The sequence below is a fragment of the Haliotis rufescens genome, unplaced genomic scaffold, assembly GCF_023055435.1.
Source record: "Haliotis rufescens isolate VD_foot unplaced genomic scaffold, xgHalRufe1.0.p SCAF_22, whole genome shotgun sequence".
NCBI classification, from domain to species: Eukaryota; Metazoa; Mollusca; class Gastropoda; order Lepetellida; family Haliotidae; genus Haliotis; species Haliotis rufescens.
This window is the reverse complement of record NW_025963913.1, coordinates 11,000,161-11,016,257: the sequence shown is the minus strand read 5'-3', so window position 1 is coordinate 11,016,257 and position 16,097 is coordinate 11,000,161. Positions and strand designations below refer to the sequence as shown.

The 16,097-nt window shown below is 39.4% G+C and overlaps 1 protein-coding gene across 5 annotated transcripts in view; it reads left to right on the top strand.

The window, feature by feature from the left end:
- The first annotated feature begins 8,225 nt into the window (after positions 1-8,225).
- Positions 8,226-16,097, top strand: part of LOC124146392 (leucine-rich repeat-containing protein 74B-like) — a 442,719-nt gene continuing 434,847 nt past the window's right edge. For all 5 annotated transcript variants that reach the window (XR_007222720.1, XM_046516658.2, XM_048401501.1 and 2 more), the window contains exon 1: positions 8,226-8,484. The gene's annotated coding sequence lies outside the window, so the exon portion shown is untranslated. The remainder of the gene's footprint in view (positions 8,485-16,097) is intronic.

Sequence of the window (16,097 nt, the reverse complement as noted above, 5' to 3'; positions counted from 1 at the left end):
ATGGTTTGGACTTGAAATACATGGTAGTTTTTTTAAGACATTTTGAGTAAATGGAAATGTTTCTGATTTTGCAAGTATTTTTAAACATTTGCTAGTTACATTGGTTTGCATTCTAGAAACATTTAATTCCCATGAAAATGACGTGAATAATGGTCTTTGTCATATTTATGTAACCTCCAGGTTTATGTTCATTTAATGTTAAGGAGCCAATGGCTATCATTATTCATCTGGCATTTCTTGTGTGTTAGATTATTTTGCTGACTTATTTCAACAGCCATAAAAATATATTTGTGTCTACCAATTAAGCGCTTGAATACCACATATGATTATATTTAACATAATAATCATTTAGTCTACCTTGTTGCAATACGGTTTAGAACAGGACCCCAGCAATCTATTCTTGTGATAACAGGCGACTAAATAGATCTGGATGTTAGATTTGGTGACTTTATTGATGGTGTGTCATCGTACCCCGATGGTGTGGATCGTTGCTCATAATAGGAATGACTGATTTGTCTGGTCTGAATTTGCATACAGGTGGCTGGAACATGGCTGAATAAAGCATTAAACAAGAGTGAAAAAAGTATAAAAAATATATGATCATGTAGTTTGCATATGTTGTTGTTAGCTAACAATTTCTTATATGTTTGTTTGTTTGTTTCTTATGTGCCTCAGATTTGTCATCAATAATATACATAGGTTGTTTTGTATTTTTGTAATAAAACATCTTCAATGAACTTCATTTCTTTTGTCATGTGAAGTGAATACACCAACAACTAACCCCAGGAGGTGATGGATGTCTACAATCTGACTTCTCACACAATGTCAACCTTGACAAATGTACCTTGAAAAGCTTATCTATGTTCAGCTACATACACTTCTTTCTTGTATTAAGTTATCATTGCATGAATGTCCAATCGTGTGTCACAAACTAAAAGCCAATGTGAAGCTTACACCATCTCTAACTAGAAAGTGTTTTTACTCGTAAAAACATATGTCTCCCCCCACTCCCCTAACCCCCATTCATTCGTTAATTTCACGTTAAACCCCATCTCTTCATTCCCACCCTCCATTACTAAATAACAGAGACAAAAATAGAACTCCTAGAAATTTCAAACAACTAATGGGCACCACTTCAGTGCTGGATTAATGTGTATACAAAGTTTCGCGAAAAAATATTAAACGGTTTCTGAGTTATGGTCAGGAAACAAAGCTTACCCCCATTCAGAGCCTATGTTCAACTTATCTCCATGGAAACGAGAAAAAATAAAAATGTCAAAAATCTCTAAATAGCAAAAGGCACCACTTCAGTGCTGGGTTAATGTGTATACAAAGTTTCGCGAAAAAAATATTAAACGGTTTCTGAGTTATGGTCCGGAAACAAAGCTTACCCCCATTCAGAGCCTATGTTCAAGTTATCTCCATGGAAACGAGAAAAAATAAAAATGTCAAAAATCTCTAAATAGCAAAAGGCACCACTTCAGTGCTGGGTTAATGTGTATACAAAGTTTCGCGAAAAAATATTAAACGGTTTCCGAGTTATGGGCCGGAAACCAAGCTTACCCCCAATTCAGAGTCTATGTTCAAGTTATCTCCATGGAAACGAGAAAAAATAAAAATGTCAAAAATCTCTAAATAGCAAAAGGCACCACTTCAGTGCTGGGTTAATGTGTATACAAAGTTTCGCGAAAAAATATTAAACGGTTTCTGAGTTATGGTCAGGAAACAAAGCTTACCCCCATTCAGAGCCTATGTTCAACTTATCTCCATGGAAACGAGAAGAAATAAAAATGTCAAAAATCTCTAAATAGCAAAAGGCACCACTTCAGTGCTGGGTTAATGTGTATACAAAGTTTCGCGAAAAAATATTAAACGGTTTCTGAGTTATGGTCTGGAAACGGTGGGAACGCCGACGCCGACGCCGACGGGAACCGTGCCAAAAACAATATGTCTCCCTCCATTCTGGGGGAGACATAATTACACAAACATTATTTAGTTCCTACATAGGAGTATCCTCTTCTTTCTTCAGATTTGAACACACAATTTAACAGCAGACAAAATGCATGTATAATTTGATGTTAAGAAGGTGTTCTATTCATGGTAATACATGTGCTTCACATCCTATGTATAGATGTGAGTGTAAATCTAATAATATACACAGATGTAGGGCACAGGTCCTGCTGACTGGTATGTGACTTCACCCCACCCACATGCAAATGTGTACACTTGGTGCCCTCTACAGTGATGTGACTGGCATTATGCTTATAGCAGCATTAAAACAAACTACCTCACTGCTGCCACAATTTACTTTGTTTATGTTTTCACAGGATGTCCCAAACACTTACATTAACTAATGATGTCTTATAAACCAACTGAGACATTTGTACTGTTTAATTTGCCTAACCTGTACAATGGGTAGCCTGTTACATTTGCACAAGTCTCGAAGGCAAAACGTATTAGTTTTAAATAATAATTTCTAGATTATGTAAAGAGTAAGAACATTTTGACGTTGGATTCATCTAGACTTGCCCACAATGAGTATAGAATTACAAGGAGCCATATACTAGTAGCCTGTATACAATACTTCTAATGCATACCAAAAATGCACAACTAAATTCCAGTTTATTGAATAAAAAAAGTTATACTTTATCTGACCCTAACATGAACACCAATATAAACACCAGTTCCAACTGGTAAGACCTGCAAACAAAACAAAAACGAATTCAATATAATTTTTATGAATATACAATACTGATATTGATCAATCATCTTGTGTAGGGGGACACATCACTTTCTCGTCCTCTTCAAATTATCTGATGGGGAATGAAAACCACTGACATTTAACCATATTTAATGTAATAATTATGAACACTACCAGCCTGGATTAGAATTTGAATTTTGAATTTAATGTTATACTGGATATTTAGAAAGTTATCGTGTCCATATTTAGCCCATCCAAATACACCACAACTGAAAACGCTGAAGGAAACACGGAGTGCACGAGAAGTAGTTGGTATGGAACTTGATATATACGTTGCTATACGGGAGTTATGACACACTGCTAACGAGAAGGAATATTTCCTATTTTAATGCCCAATTCCCAGTGTTTATTTTCCATGAGACAATGGCAAAGTGGAAGGTGATACTGGGAATAAAATTCCTTAAAATTCCACACTTGCTTACAAAATACACGAACGTTTTACAAAAATTTTGATTTATTTCCTCTTAGTTTTGCATAAAAAAATGATAGTTTACAGATTGATAAAAAGGAAAGTTTCTTCAGGTTCTGCTGTACCGCAAACAATGCAGTCTCACTGCACGCTGTGTGCTGTCACAACACGGCAGAAGTTCGATGCACTTCCGGGTTCAATTGAGAAGCAGTGCGTACGAAATAAGTGTCGTGTGCATACACAAGCCACGCCCACTCATGAATATTGTAGACTTAAGACCATTGTAGGTTTAAGGGCACAACAAACGTTGTCTAATTTTATCTTTGACTGGTGGCAGCGATAGTATAGAGAGCTCCGCGAACGGGCTATCGCTGTGAGGAGCTTGCTTTCACCGTTGCCCAAGGGCAGATAATCCCAAACGTCATTTCATTTCAAACCGCCAGAAAATACATATAACATGCTTTTTCCCTTTGTGAAATTTACATTGAAATTTACTACAAATGTACTCCGTATTGCTACGCTACATCACCACCAGGTTAAAATATGAGTACCACTCGAATATGACATAAAATGACGGCTAGGCAAAATTGCATAATATGAACATGAAACATTAACAAAAATTCCTTTAGTGAATACAAAAATAATAACTGTTAATGCTGTAAAAGAGCAATTTATAAAAGAGATTGTCTGCAGCTATGCCAGTCCCTGATATGGCCAGTTTCAAATTCCAGTAGCATGAATGGAAGGGAAGGGAAACTATGACAAGATATGGAGATAAGAGATAGTTCCGTGAAGAAACCTTGATCAAACATAAGTTGCTACCACTTAGTATACATTGATACAAATGTGTAGTTAACCCTGCGAAATACGTGCATACAGGTTTTTAATTACAGGCAACAGGCAACAGGCAGTGCTTGTAGCTTGACCTTAGTAGCTTAGGCTGGCTGTGTCCTCTGACAGCAGACTTCACATGATTTGACCCAGTTCACAAGATAGATAGATAGATAGATAGATAGATAGATAGATAGATAGATAGATATTCTTTATTTCCTCCAGATATTGAAGATACATATCATATATGATATTATGTATAGTTACAGAGCTGTACAGTAGTACAATTTAACAATATTATGAGAAATGATAACTACAAAATGCATGACAATCAAGCATTCTTATAACTGTTTTGTAACAGATACAGCTATTTCCTACAGTATCTTGACACAATAACCATAAGGTCACCACATAGACTTTGAGATAAAGAGCTAACACACTCAGGCATACCACCAAGTAGTACAGACAGGATTGTATCATCCTCCTCACTACATAGTCTTGCAACTGTAGAGACATCTACCACATCACAAATGATTTCAAATAGTTCATTTCTGTCATTCATATTCAATGTACAATACAAAAAGACATGCTTAATAATATCATGAGCTACAATTCTACATCGACATTCCCTAGATTCTATATTTAGGCATCCCAGCCGTACAAGATGAAACAGGTTTGGGAACTGTTTAGGACGTTCAAGTGCAAGCAGCCAGAGTCTGTGTTCTTTATCATTACGTAGCGAGACATACGATTGGTACGATAACCTTTGTCCTTCTAGATGCTGACATGGTACAAGAGTCCAAAGGAAGTCGAATCAACTGCAGGGTAGGAAATGACTCTCTCTTGGCCATCTTGTTTTTGACACAACACTTCTCCCAAAGCATATGAGCTAGCATTTGTATAGAGGTTGAAAGGCAGATCAGGTTTTGGGTATCCTAGTATAGGAGCTGACACCAGAAATTCTTTGGTTACATCAAACGAATTTTGACAACCATCAATCTATTGAAACTCAGCACCTGATTTAGTCAGAGCATACAGAGGTGTTGCAATCTTTGAATAGTTTCTGATGAACTTTCTGTAATATCCAGACATTTCAAGGAAGGTTCGTAAGTCATTCAGTGAAGCTGGACTTGGATATGAAGCTACTGCATTAACTTCCTTGGGATCTGGAGATATTCCGTCTGAACTCACAACATGACCTAGGTACGTTATTTTGGAATGAGCAAAATGACGCTTGCCTGGATGCAGCTTCAAGTTAACAGTTTTGAGTCGCTCAAACACTGTCCTTATGTGTTTCAAATGTTCTTGGAAGTTCCTACTGAAAATTATGACATCATCCAGATATATCAGACATTGCTTCCATGAAAGTCCTCTCAGAACACCTTCCATAACTCTCTGAAAGGTTGCAGGATTGTTCTTTAATCCCATGGGTAGCCGTCGAAATTGGCACAGACCTAGATGACATCTCCATGATGTGTATGGACGAGACTCTGGATCAATAGCTACTTGGTAAAACCCACTTTGTAAGACAAGGGTCGTGAAGTAAACTGGGTCCTCAGTTCCCAGACTCTCAAGCGCATCCTTGGTAGAGGGTGAGCATCCAAAAGAACAAATTCATTCAGTCTGCGGAAATCACACACAAAGAGATAGGATTTATTGTCACGTTTAGAAATTATAGTAACCATTGTGCTGCCCAAGGTCTTGTAGATCTAGGCTTTATCCCTCCCTTTTACATCCGCATAACAGTTGTCTGCTAGGGGACGTGGCCTAATTGGTATAGGTTTGTGGAAACATAAATGCAAAAATAATTAACTGGTTACCCAATCAAATGCAATGGAATTACTTGCAGTTTATTTAGTGTATAGCTCAGCTGACTAAAAGTCAAATGAAGCTTATGTGGTGGCGTGTTTGTCCGGCGTCTGTCATCCGTTGTCCACTGAAGATTCCTTAACTTGTGACACCCCAATTTGTTCTTAGTGGTCATTATTCTTTTGTCACGAAATGTTCTGAGAATTTTAAAGGTTGTTTAAGATAAACACTGTGTCCCTTTATCGGGAATTATTTATTATCAAAAAAAGCTAGTTTGGCACTTACTCACCTGATATTGGTGAGCTTTTGTACCTGGGGTACTCTTTTAAAATTTGAAGTATAAGTGAAGAGAAACCGTTGGAATACTTTATTTCTTTATGTAGCGATCAGCTGTTCAAATTTTGGTAATTTAAAGTAGAATCTACAATGCTCTTTATTTATGATTGTCTGATACAGTGTGCCAAAGAAGCAGTTTATACAGAACTGTAAATACCTCGTGTTCAAGTTAAGCAAGTGTTAGCAGTTAAAATTTATCTCTTTAAACATAAGTAGATATCACATCAAAATATAATAGAAAATAGCGTTGCAGCTGCGAAAGGCGTTATAGCTTGGTTTATTCTTCCCCGGTTTGAAGGCAGGGAAGTAGAAAGGTTAGTTCATTTTTAACTGAAGGAGAGCTCCATTTTGGTTTCTCTGAAAAATTTGGAGCTTTTAAAATGAAATGAAAGTGACTTAATCCGGACATGTTTTAACCAATCGCATGTCACATTCTGTGACTTGTCACGTTTCGTAATATATATAATCCAAGTAATTTGTGAAATTAACCGGTCTATATTTTGTAAGAATAAACTACTGCGCATTGAGCGATTATCTCCTTTAGCTATAGGCGTAGTATAGAGCTTTATCACGCACTGACCTTGCAATGCTGTACATCGTATCTTATTCAAGCTGTATCACTGCGAGTGAGTGATTATCTCCCTTACCCAAAAAGCTCTATTGTGCACTACCTTTGCAATGTATCGTACGTTATTCAAGCAGGAATCGAGAAAGGTTCCAGGGAGGAATACAGGTCAAGCGTGTAACGCGCACTCAATCATTCTCCCTTCACACTGCTATTGCAACCTATTGTTCAACACGATTAAATGCCAGGCTTCTATAAAGTATGACTTGGTTCTATAAACAACACATGTACAACAACGGGTTGATATGAGAAATTCGAATTAGTTTGTCTCCATAATCACATTTATGGTGCTTGCTGTGCATAATCGGGGCGGACAGGAATTCAAACACACTGTCATAGGTTCCTGGCGTGCCCAAGAGACACAACTCTCCATGGGGAATTGCACCGCCTTAGGCGATTGGGCCAATCGTGCCCCCATACACAACTGTAAGAAACTATCATACAACAAAGGTGAGATATGTGTTGCTTCACATTCCATGAAGAAACAGTGGCAATATTCAGTGTCACAAAAGTTGTAAACACAATAAGTGCAATTAAAAAACCCAGGTACATTCAACATACAAAGGGTGTAGATTATAACAATTTTATTTTAAAACAAGTGTATTATAATGATATGGAAACAATATGAGAATTGAGAAAAACTACGGCAATGTTGTACATACAAGTAATTTGGAAAACAGATCTTGGAAGTTGTTTCTGGATAACTGTTGGGAAAATTATTAAGAACTGTTCCTTTTAACAAAGTGTACGAAATTCTTTATCATTGAGGATTATTTCTGATTACTTGTGATTCCCTGTCTTGGTTGTATTTTATACAAGACAGTACATAATGTTACTCATCTTCTGAGACATCACATGTTTCACAGAGACGTTGTTCCAATGGGGGTGGTGTTTTTGTACATCTACCAGTTTCAATTATGAGTTTTAATAAGTTTTGAGAAATGTTACCTTTGGTTTTTACAATATGTAAGATAATTTTCAATATTTATAGATGAATTGACCAAACTGTGGATTCATTACATTTGTGTGTGTTTACTATTTCAAAAGTTTGTTTTGTTTAACCCAGCCAACATTTTGACCAGAAATATTGATATTTGCCGCCAAAAATGTTTAAAAATGACATTTGTTGTGGACTTTTAATTAATTATTGTTATATTATTGGTACCAATAGTGGGTATATATCAACTTCTGCCTGACAGGCCCAGTTATGTATTTTCTTGCCTTGGTTTTCCTTGTGCTGATCATTTAAAGACAGTTTCTTTTATTGTGCTTTCCAAAGATAACGACATTAATAACAACCAATTTGTACTTTACACCAATCCTCTCCTCCCATAGCTTACACTTCCTTCCTCTGCATATGACAATATATGGCGGGGAACAATTGATGAACTGCAGCAATTTCTATTTATACTTGTTGATGCCAGCGGTAACGAATGCGGCTTGGACATGAAGATTACGGAAAGGGACGAGTGGTGACAAATGACCAGTAGCGGGAAAAGCCGGGCGTACTCGGATGTACCCACACACCTATGACGTTTTTCGCGGGAAGTAAGAAAATCGTGTCTGAACCTTAGACGCAGTGACGGTCGTGTTTGCTGTTGCCAAGCTCACTGAGAAGTGTCAGTACACGGTCGTTGTTCCCCGTTGATTTAGCTCAAAGAACCTCAGTGTATGGGACGAGAATATACTGGGTAGAGCCACTGTCAGCCTTTTGTGAGTGTTTGATCCGTTGTTATGAGTTGTATAGGCCCTACATGTCATGTGTCAATATTAACGAGAGAGCTGGTTATAATTTGTACCAAACAAGAATGCCGAGGTTTGTACATGGTCGGTAAATGCTGCTGTTGATACATGTGACGAATGTGTCACTAGATCTACCTGTTTAGAAGTTACAAAGATTCATTTTTGTTGAAATACGTTTGTGTGACATTATATCAGATCTGTCCGTCAAACACTTGAGCAAGGTCACCTGTCAGTCAAAACTGACCCACGAGTCAGTTTGTGCAAATCACATGATCGGGCGCTCTTTGCAGATAGTCAGACCCCATTTGTCAGATACTCCAGTTAAAGACATATCCCAGTTGTTTGACAGTAATGGACCAATCCTTATTTAATAGATCAAATAAATAAATAAAGACATTTGAAATTAAAGGGACAGGACGTTGACCGTTTTGAAGCTTTGTTTGTAAACAATAGCTGATAATCCCAAGCTTACTTTGCTCTGCTCACCTTATTCTGTAAGAATGTTCTGCTCCAGTGACCACAACACATGGGTAGGCTGATAGGCTTATCACAAGACTAGACTTTTCTCTTGTTTGAAAACAAACACACTTATTCTAAAATAACAGACGGCATATGCCAGCCTTACATGTAGTGCGTGCTTTACACATATTGTTTTGCATTTAAGAATTGTTAATTTCATAGGCACATGTAATGTGTGAATTGAAATTATAATTTCATTAATAAAACGAAGTAGATGTGATAGCGGTGTCTTCATCTGCTCATGCTAAAAATAGTCCAAGTTCAAAGGTTACGATCTCGTGAAACGAGGAGGAGACCTAATTACCCATAAGCCCTTCTTCATTATGCCTAAGTGCTAAAAACAACTAAGAAAAGAGCTTCAATCAAACATTTATTTGGGATGTCCCAAATTAAGGTGACAAGAAACCCAGATCTGAGTACACTGTACCGAATACGAATGCGAATGCGAACGCGAACGCGAACTACAAAAACAGTCTCATCTGAGACTGCAACCGGACGGATAATCTTGGTCCAAGCTGGACATCTGGAATGTGGGAAATTCAGCCTGGTCTCCTAATGGCGTCCTCTGTAAAGAGATACAATTCAGTCAAAATACAATCTAGGGAGGGAAATTCAAGGGTTGGGCTATCACATCTACTTCGTTTTATTAATGAAATTATAATTTCAATTCACACATTACATGTGCTTATGAAATTAACAATTTCACCACATAAAACTCCAGAGATGTGATAGCGGTGGTCTAAAGCTCTAGTTTAGTATTTTAGACTGGATTCCACATTCTTTAGTCTCCCTCAAGTAAAACTGCTTGAAAGTAGATGCTCTAGACCAGTTTCCCAGTTCTAAAATTTTGGTGATCGAAGCACCTTTAGTGTAAGCTTTTGATGTAGAAGCCCCCCCCGGACAGCGTGTGCTCTATGCACTGTAACATTGATCCCTGCATCCTTCATCACATTAGTTACCCATCTAGCAACTGTAGCTGCGGATACAGGTTTGTGAGGTTTCACATAACTGAGTTATAACTTATCTCTATCCCCATCCTTTCTCCACAGGAGTGTGCGGTCAAGGTAGTCTCTGATACACTGCACTACACAGAGCAAAGGATTCTTAGGATAAGCTTGTATGGTCAACTTATGAGGTTCTGACCCAGGCTTAGAGACCTTTGTGGGCTTTGTCAAAAGAAAGACAACTTTGTCGCCCTTGTCAGATGTGAACTTTACGTTCATGGAAGGAAGTTCAGCTGAGCGACTTGCTGATGTAAGCATCAACAATATCGCCAGTTTCGCTTTCAGATGCTTATCTGATAATTTACCATTTTCAGGCATATTACCAATATGGTCCAGGACCACGTCTACATTCCAAGTTTGGTGGTATCGAGGACATGGAGGTTTCTGATTGAAAATAGCTGTGATAAGTTTCTTGGTCAAAGGATGTTGACCAACTGGGTAGCCATGTATGTGGGATGAAAGGCAGACAAAGCTGATCTGCTAGTGTTAACGGTTCTGTATTAAGATCCACTTTCATACATGTGGGTTAGATACTCTAGGATATGTTCCAAAGAGGCTGAAAAAGGATTGATTTGCCGTTCCACACACCAGCAAGACCACCTCTTTCAGGAGGAATTATTAGCTCCTTGCGTCCCTGGTCTCCACTGGTGTGACAAAAGCTCGGCAGTTTTTTGCGAAATGCCTCCTGAAGTGACCAGATTCCTGAAACCCTCCAGGCCGCTAATAGCAGTGTCCTGTTTGCTACCAGAGGGTGTGATTGACCTTGTGGTGATTCCAGTGAGTCGGCCCACACTGGTAGAAGTATTGGACACTCCACTGACATCTCCAACAGGACAGGGTACCATGCCTGGCCCTGCCACACAGGAGTTATCGAGGTCAGTTCTGCCCCCTCCCTCCTTACTTTCCACAGACATCTCCCGATCATGGAGAATGGGAGAAAGGCATAACCTCTCGCCCCCTTCCATTCCAACTGAAATGCATCTATGTAAGTTGCCTGGGGATCTGGTCTCTAACTGACATACTTCTCCAGTTGATGTGAGAGGCGGGATACAAAAAGGTCTATCAAGTGAGGGCCAAGTCTCTGATTGCACTGGTTGAACACCTTGTGATTCAACAGCCATTTGCTCGAATCTGCAAAATGGCGACTCTCCCAGTCTGCAATGATGTTCTCCTTGCCCGGTAGATACTGTGCTTCCAGAGTTATCTTTCTCTGGAGACAAAAGTCCCATATTTCTTTGGCTATTGTGACTAGAACATGAGACTTTGTCCCCCCCCTGACGATTCACATAAGAGGCTGCTGTGCGGTTGTCGACCTGGACCAGAAGGGACATGCCTGACTTTTGCAAAAACACAGAAGAGCCAGTAGAACTGCTTTCAGTTCGAGAGCATTGATATGGAATTTGCTCTCCTCCAGACTCCACCAACCTCCAGTCCGGTCTTGATTGCAAACTGCCCCCCATCCCAGATTGGAAGCATCTGTTTGTAATATCAGATCTGGGTGGATTGCTGAAATGGGTTTGCCGTTGAAGGTCGACAGATTGTCTACCCACCAGCAAATTTCTTGCACACACTTCCTGGAAAGTTTGATCCTGTGTTCGTAGCTCTGATGTTCCAATAGTTCCCGTGATGATTGCATTTGTAGGAACCGGCAGTGTAACTGGGCTGGAACAATAGCTCTCATTGATGCTGAAAGCTTTCCCAACAAAGTGGCCACTGTTCGAATCTTTACCACTGGTTGTTTCAGTATCCTGTGACATCTTTGAAGGATGTCCGTCACTTTCTTCTGGGGAACTGTTAGAGTGAGACACTGAGAATCTATCTCGAAACCCAGAAAGTTGAGGTTCTGACATGGAGCAAGAACTGATTTCTCTTTGTTGATAACGAGACCTAGGTTCTTCAAAGGATACAAGAGACTCTCTCGGCAACGAACTAGACTCTCTGGGCTGCGGGCAAAGAGAATCATATCGTCTAGGTATATGATCACCCGAATACCTGCTCTGCGTGCAATGCTCACCACAGGTTTCAGCAACTTGGTGAACGTCCGTGGAGCTGGCGCTAGGCCAAATGGAAGGCAGAGAAACTGAAACAATCGCCTTTTCCATTGAAAGCGGAGGAATTTCCTCTGGTGCCTGGCAATTGGGATGCTGAAGTATGCATCCTTCAGGTCCAGTTTCCACATATAATCGTTTTCCTGAATGACATCCTTCAGGAGTGAAAGGCTTTCCATCTTGAAATGATTGTATGGAATGAAAGCATTCAGTATTTTCACATTGAGTATTGGTCTCTGACCCCCGTCTTTTTTGGGAACTATGAACATGGGACTCAAAAACTGAGATTGAGAATCCTCCAGATTCACACCCGGAAGAATCTCTTCTATCGCTCCTTTCATCATCATGTTCCCAATCTCCTTGTCCAGAACAACCTGGTTCACCTGAGAAAGAGTTAACGGTGGAGGTGGTTTTCTCTGGATAGGCTTTTGAATGAATTCGATTTGAAAGCCCTGAACAGTCTGAAGAATCCATGGGTCTAGAGTAATTTTTGCCCAATTGGTGTAGAAATGTGTTATTCTGCCCCTGAAAATATTTTCCGGGAAAGGAATGTTTTCTAATTTTAGATCTTCTATTTCTGGTTACATACTGTCTGGATGTTCTGGATTTTGAGCATTCAGATTAATGGGACTTGAACTTATGCCCAGCTTCATGGCATCAGTATTTGTTGAAAGAGAGTGATACAAACCTATATGGTCCTGAGGATCTTCTTCTTTTGCCAACACGGTCTTTTCCTCTTCTGCTTGGATTGAAGGATGCCTGAACTCTGAATCCGCCCCCAGACGAACTGGGCTTACCTGAGGGCTCACCAAGAAAGGGCTGCTGTGAGAAAGGCTGGTTTCTAAAGAAATTAATCTTTTTCTTAGGAGCCGAATGACGTCCACCAAGAATATCCCTGGCCTTTTGCTTACGCTTCACCTCGGCGAGTAGCGTGTTGTAAAAGGGGTCTCCGAAGAGCTTCCCTTTAGCATCAGCAAAGGTACCCTCATACTTGTAAAGCAACTTTTTGGCTTTCTTTGGATCCTTAACTGGTTTGGATAAAATTGAAAGCCACCTGTGGAAATTGATCGACAAGTTAGCTTGTCCCACAAGGCAGACTGACTTTTCTACAGTGCCAAGAATTTCATAAATGTCTAAATCAGGTGAAGCCTCCCTGCGCTTGATTTTGTCAAGATTTCCCCATAACTGGGACAAAAGGACCCATGACATTTAACATTCTCTATTGAATAAACTATTGAAATCTGTTTTTTTCTCAAATGACCTGTCCCGCGCTTAGAAAAGATCATCTTAATACCCATCCAGTTGGGGAGCAGTCAAACAATGCTCATCAGGTATGGAGTGATCATCAAGAATGTTCTCATTCAGCACATTATCTTTTTTGAAGGTAGAGAACTGAGTATTGAGATAATTAGACAGATGGCTTGGCAAGGACCAAGAATCTGATTCTGCCTTTGAGATCGAAAATTGGACATATTCATCTACTGGTTCAGCTGAACCGGCTACAGTTGCATGACCATTTTCAGAGCGGGGTTTATCAAGTTTATTGACACAAACATTTGAAAATCGACCTTTTTTTTGTGAGGGTTCGATATAGTCGTCCGCATCCAGCCCTGAAAACGTGCCAGGCAGATGGTAACTATCAACCACATCGCACTCGTCACTATCAGTCGAACTGTCACTCGAACTTGACTCGCTCGAGCTAGGCCAGTCTGAGATATCATGTTCAATCCTGTGGTTAATTCTCCTTTTTCTAGGAATCCTATAACCTTTAGGTAAGTGATCTTGCTTGCCTGCGCTACTTACCCCCTGCGAAGTACCCCGGTTAGTAGATCTAACCTTCGGACCCACGTGGTCGTCATCATGGCTCGTACTGGACAGATTTAACGACACTTGACTGACTGCTCCACTTTCGGGAGGTTTGTCATGATCCCTTGAACCTTTGGAAGGTTATTTGGGGATATTAGTTTGTGTACTACTCATATTTACCTCGTATACTCACAAAAAATCTCCAGCGAGATACGTACATGTGATTAGCATGAGGCAATCATGAAGAAGGGCTTATGGGTAATTAGGTCTCGCTCTCGTTTCACGAGATCGTAACCTTTGAACTTGGCCTATATTTAGCATGAGCAGATGAAGACACCGCTATCACATCTATGGAGTTTTATGTGGTGAAATTGACCTTCACTTTGTGTGAGTTCATTGGAGTATGACCCTTCATAGAGTGAGGGCCAAACTGTATGAACGTTGGAGCTTGCGACTTTATAGACCCATGAAGATCCGGGGTAGAATAGGTCTTCAGCAACCCATGCTTGCCGTAAAAGGCGACTATGCTTGTCGTTAAAGGCGACTAACAGGATCAGGTGGTCAGGCTCACTGACTTGGTTGATGCAGGTCATCGATCCCAAATGCGTGGATCGATGTTCATGATGTCAATCACTCGATTGTCTGGTCCAGACTCAATTATTTACAGACCGCCATCATATAGCTGGAATATTGCTGAGTGCGGCGTTAACCCTCTGGCTGCCACCTAAAAAAAGCCTGTGTACTATCGCTGTGCCGAGTTTATTTGCGAGTGACGTTCTGGAAACTGCACACCTTCGTCTATAAATGACGGAACGTAACAACGGTACAACCCACAATTTTCAAATTTCACACTATAACAGTACAACCATTTCCCTAACTGTCTATGTAAATATTGTAAAGCATTTAACATGATTACCAGTAGTTTATAGCTCGGCAAACGTATTGAATATGCGATTTTTTACAAAATGTCCATGGCGGCTGTTTTGTTGACATTGCGCACTTGATACTTTGTGCGTCTTGTCAGGTTGTAAATCTCCACAAATATAAAAACCAAAAACATTATGCGAAAGCCTGTTTGTTTCCTGATTACTGTGTTGAAAATAAAACATCTCCGTGTAAAATCGTCCGCGAAATCGTCGATTACGAATTTGTTCAAATTTGTGAGAAGCCATTTTGGACGTAAATTATTGAAATTGTAACGTTATCGTTTGCATATCATGTCAGAAAATGCCATTTAATGAAAAAACTATTTATAAGTAAGGAATGAAATCTTATCCCTAAAATCTGTGGTTTATTACCTACATGCTCATATAAATTGTAATATGTAACTTTAACTATGAAATTTAAAATTACGTACTTTTAGAAAGAGGAGACCGAAACAGCATTTCAGTGTAAAAGTAATACACGGTGTTGTGTTTTCTTCATTGCAATAAATCATTATTCTTTTCGGAAATTATTCATTTTTTCAGTAAGAAAATCATACTAGGTAATCTGTGAAGAACATGCCTTTATGCATGGCATATTTTTACTTATCTGGCACCGAAAGGTATTGCTCACGGCTCATGTAAATTAGTTTACTGAAAATACTCTACCTGGCGATGGCGAACATGTCCATTTGCACGTCGACGAAATTTGCATACAGACGAATGAACGAGTTAGTCTCGTATCTTTTTGTATCCTAAATAACGTTGTTTTATTTTCATTTTTAACTAATAACGATTATATGGCTTACCTTTAGAATACAGTACCACAAACTTTTCAAACACGTGATCATACCCTATGACGTAATTTGTAGTATTTTGTTGCCAGTCACACCGGCGAAACAATGCCCTGTGACGTCAGGGGTCATTGAGTGTGCATAAGCTCCTCCCAGTGATCTATCATCTCTATACGCAATGTCATTGAATACGCCCTGCGGTGTTGAGAGTTTTGAGTATTTGTTTACAAATTATAGCCTGCGGCGGCGCATTTTAGAGCAAGCGCTAGTTTACGAAAGTACTTTTATTTTTTATATATTTATTATTGCGTTTTTCTCATAATTGAAGTGGATAAAGTGGTTAAATGGGAACTGATATACATATATTATTTTTTCGGTTCATTAATTTTCATTATTATGCACAAGAATGCAGTTTATTAGGGATATTATAATTGCGCTGAACACATCCAAATGTCGCCAGTGTTAGGGTAGGTTACCCCGAACTCTATC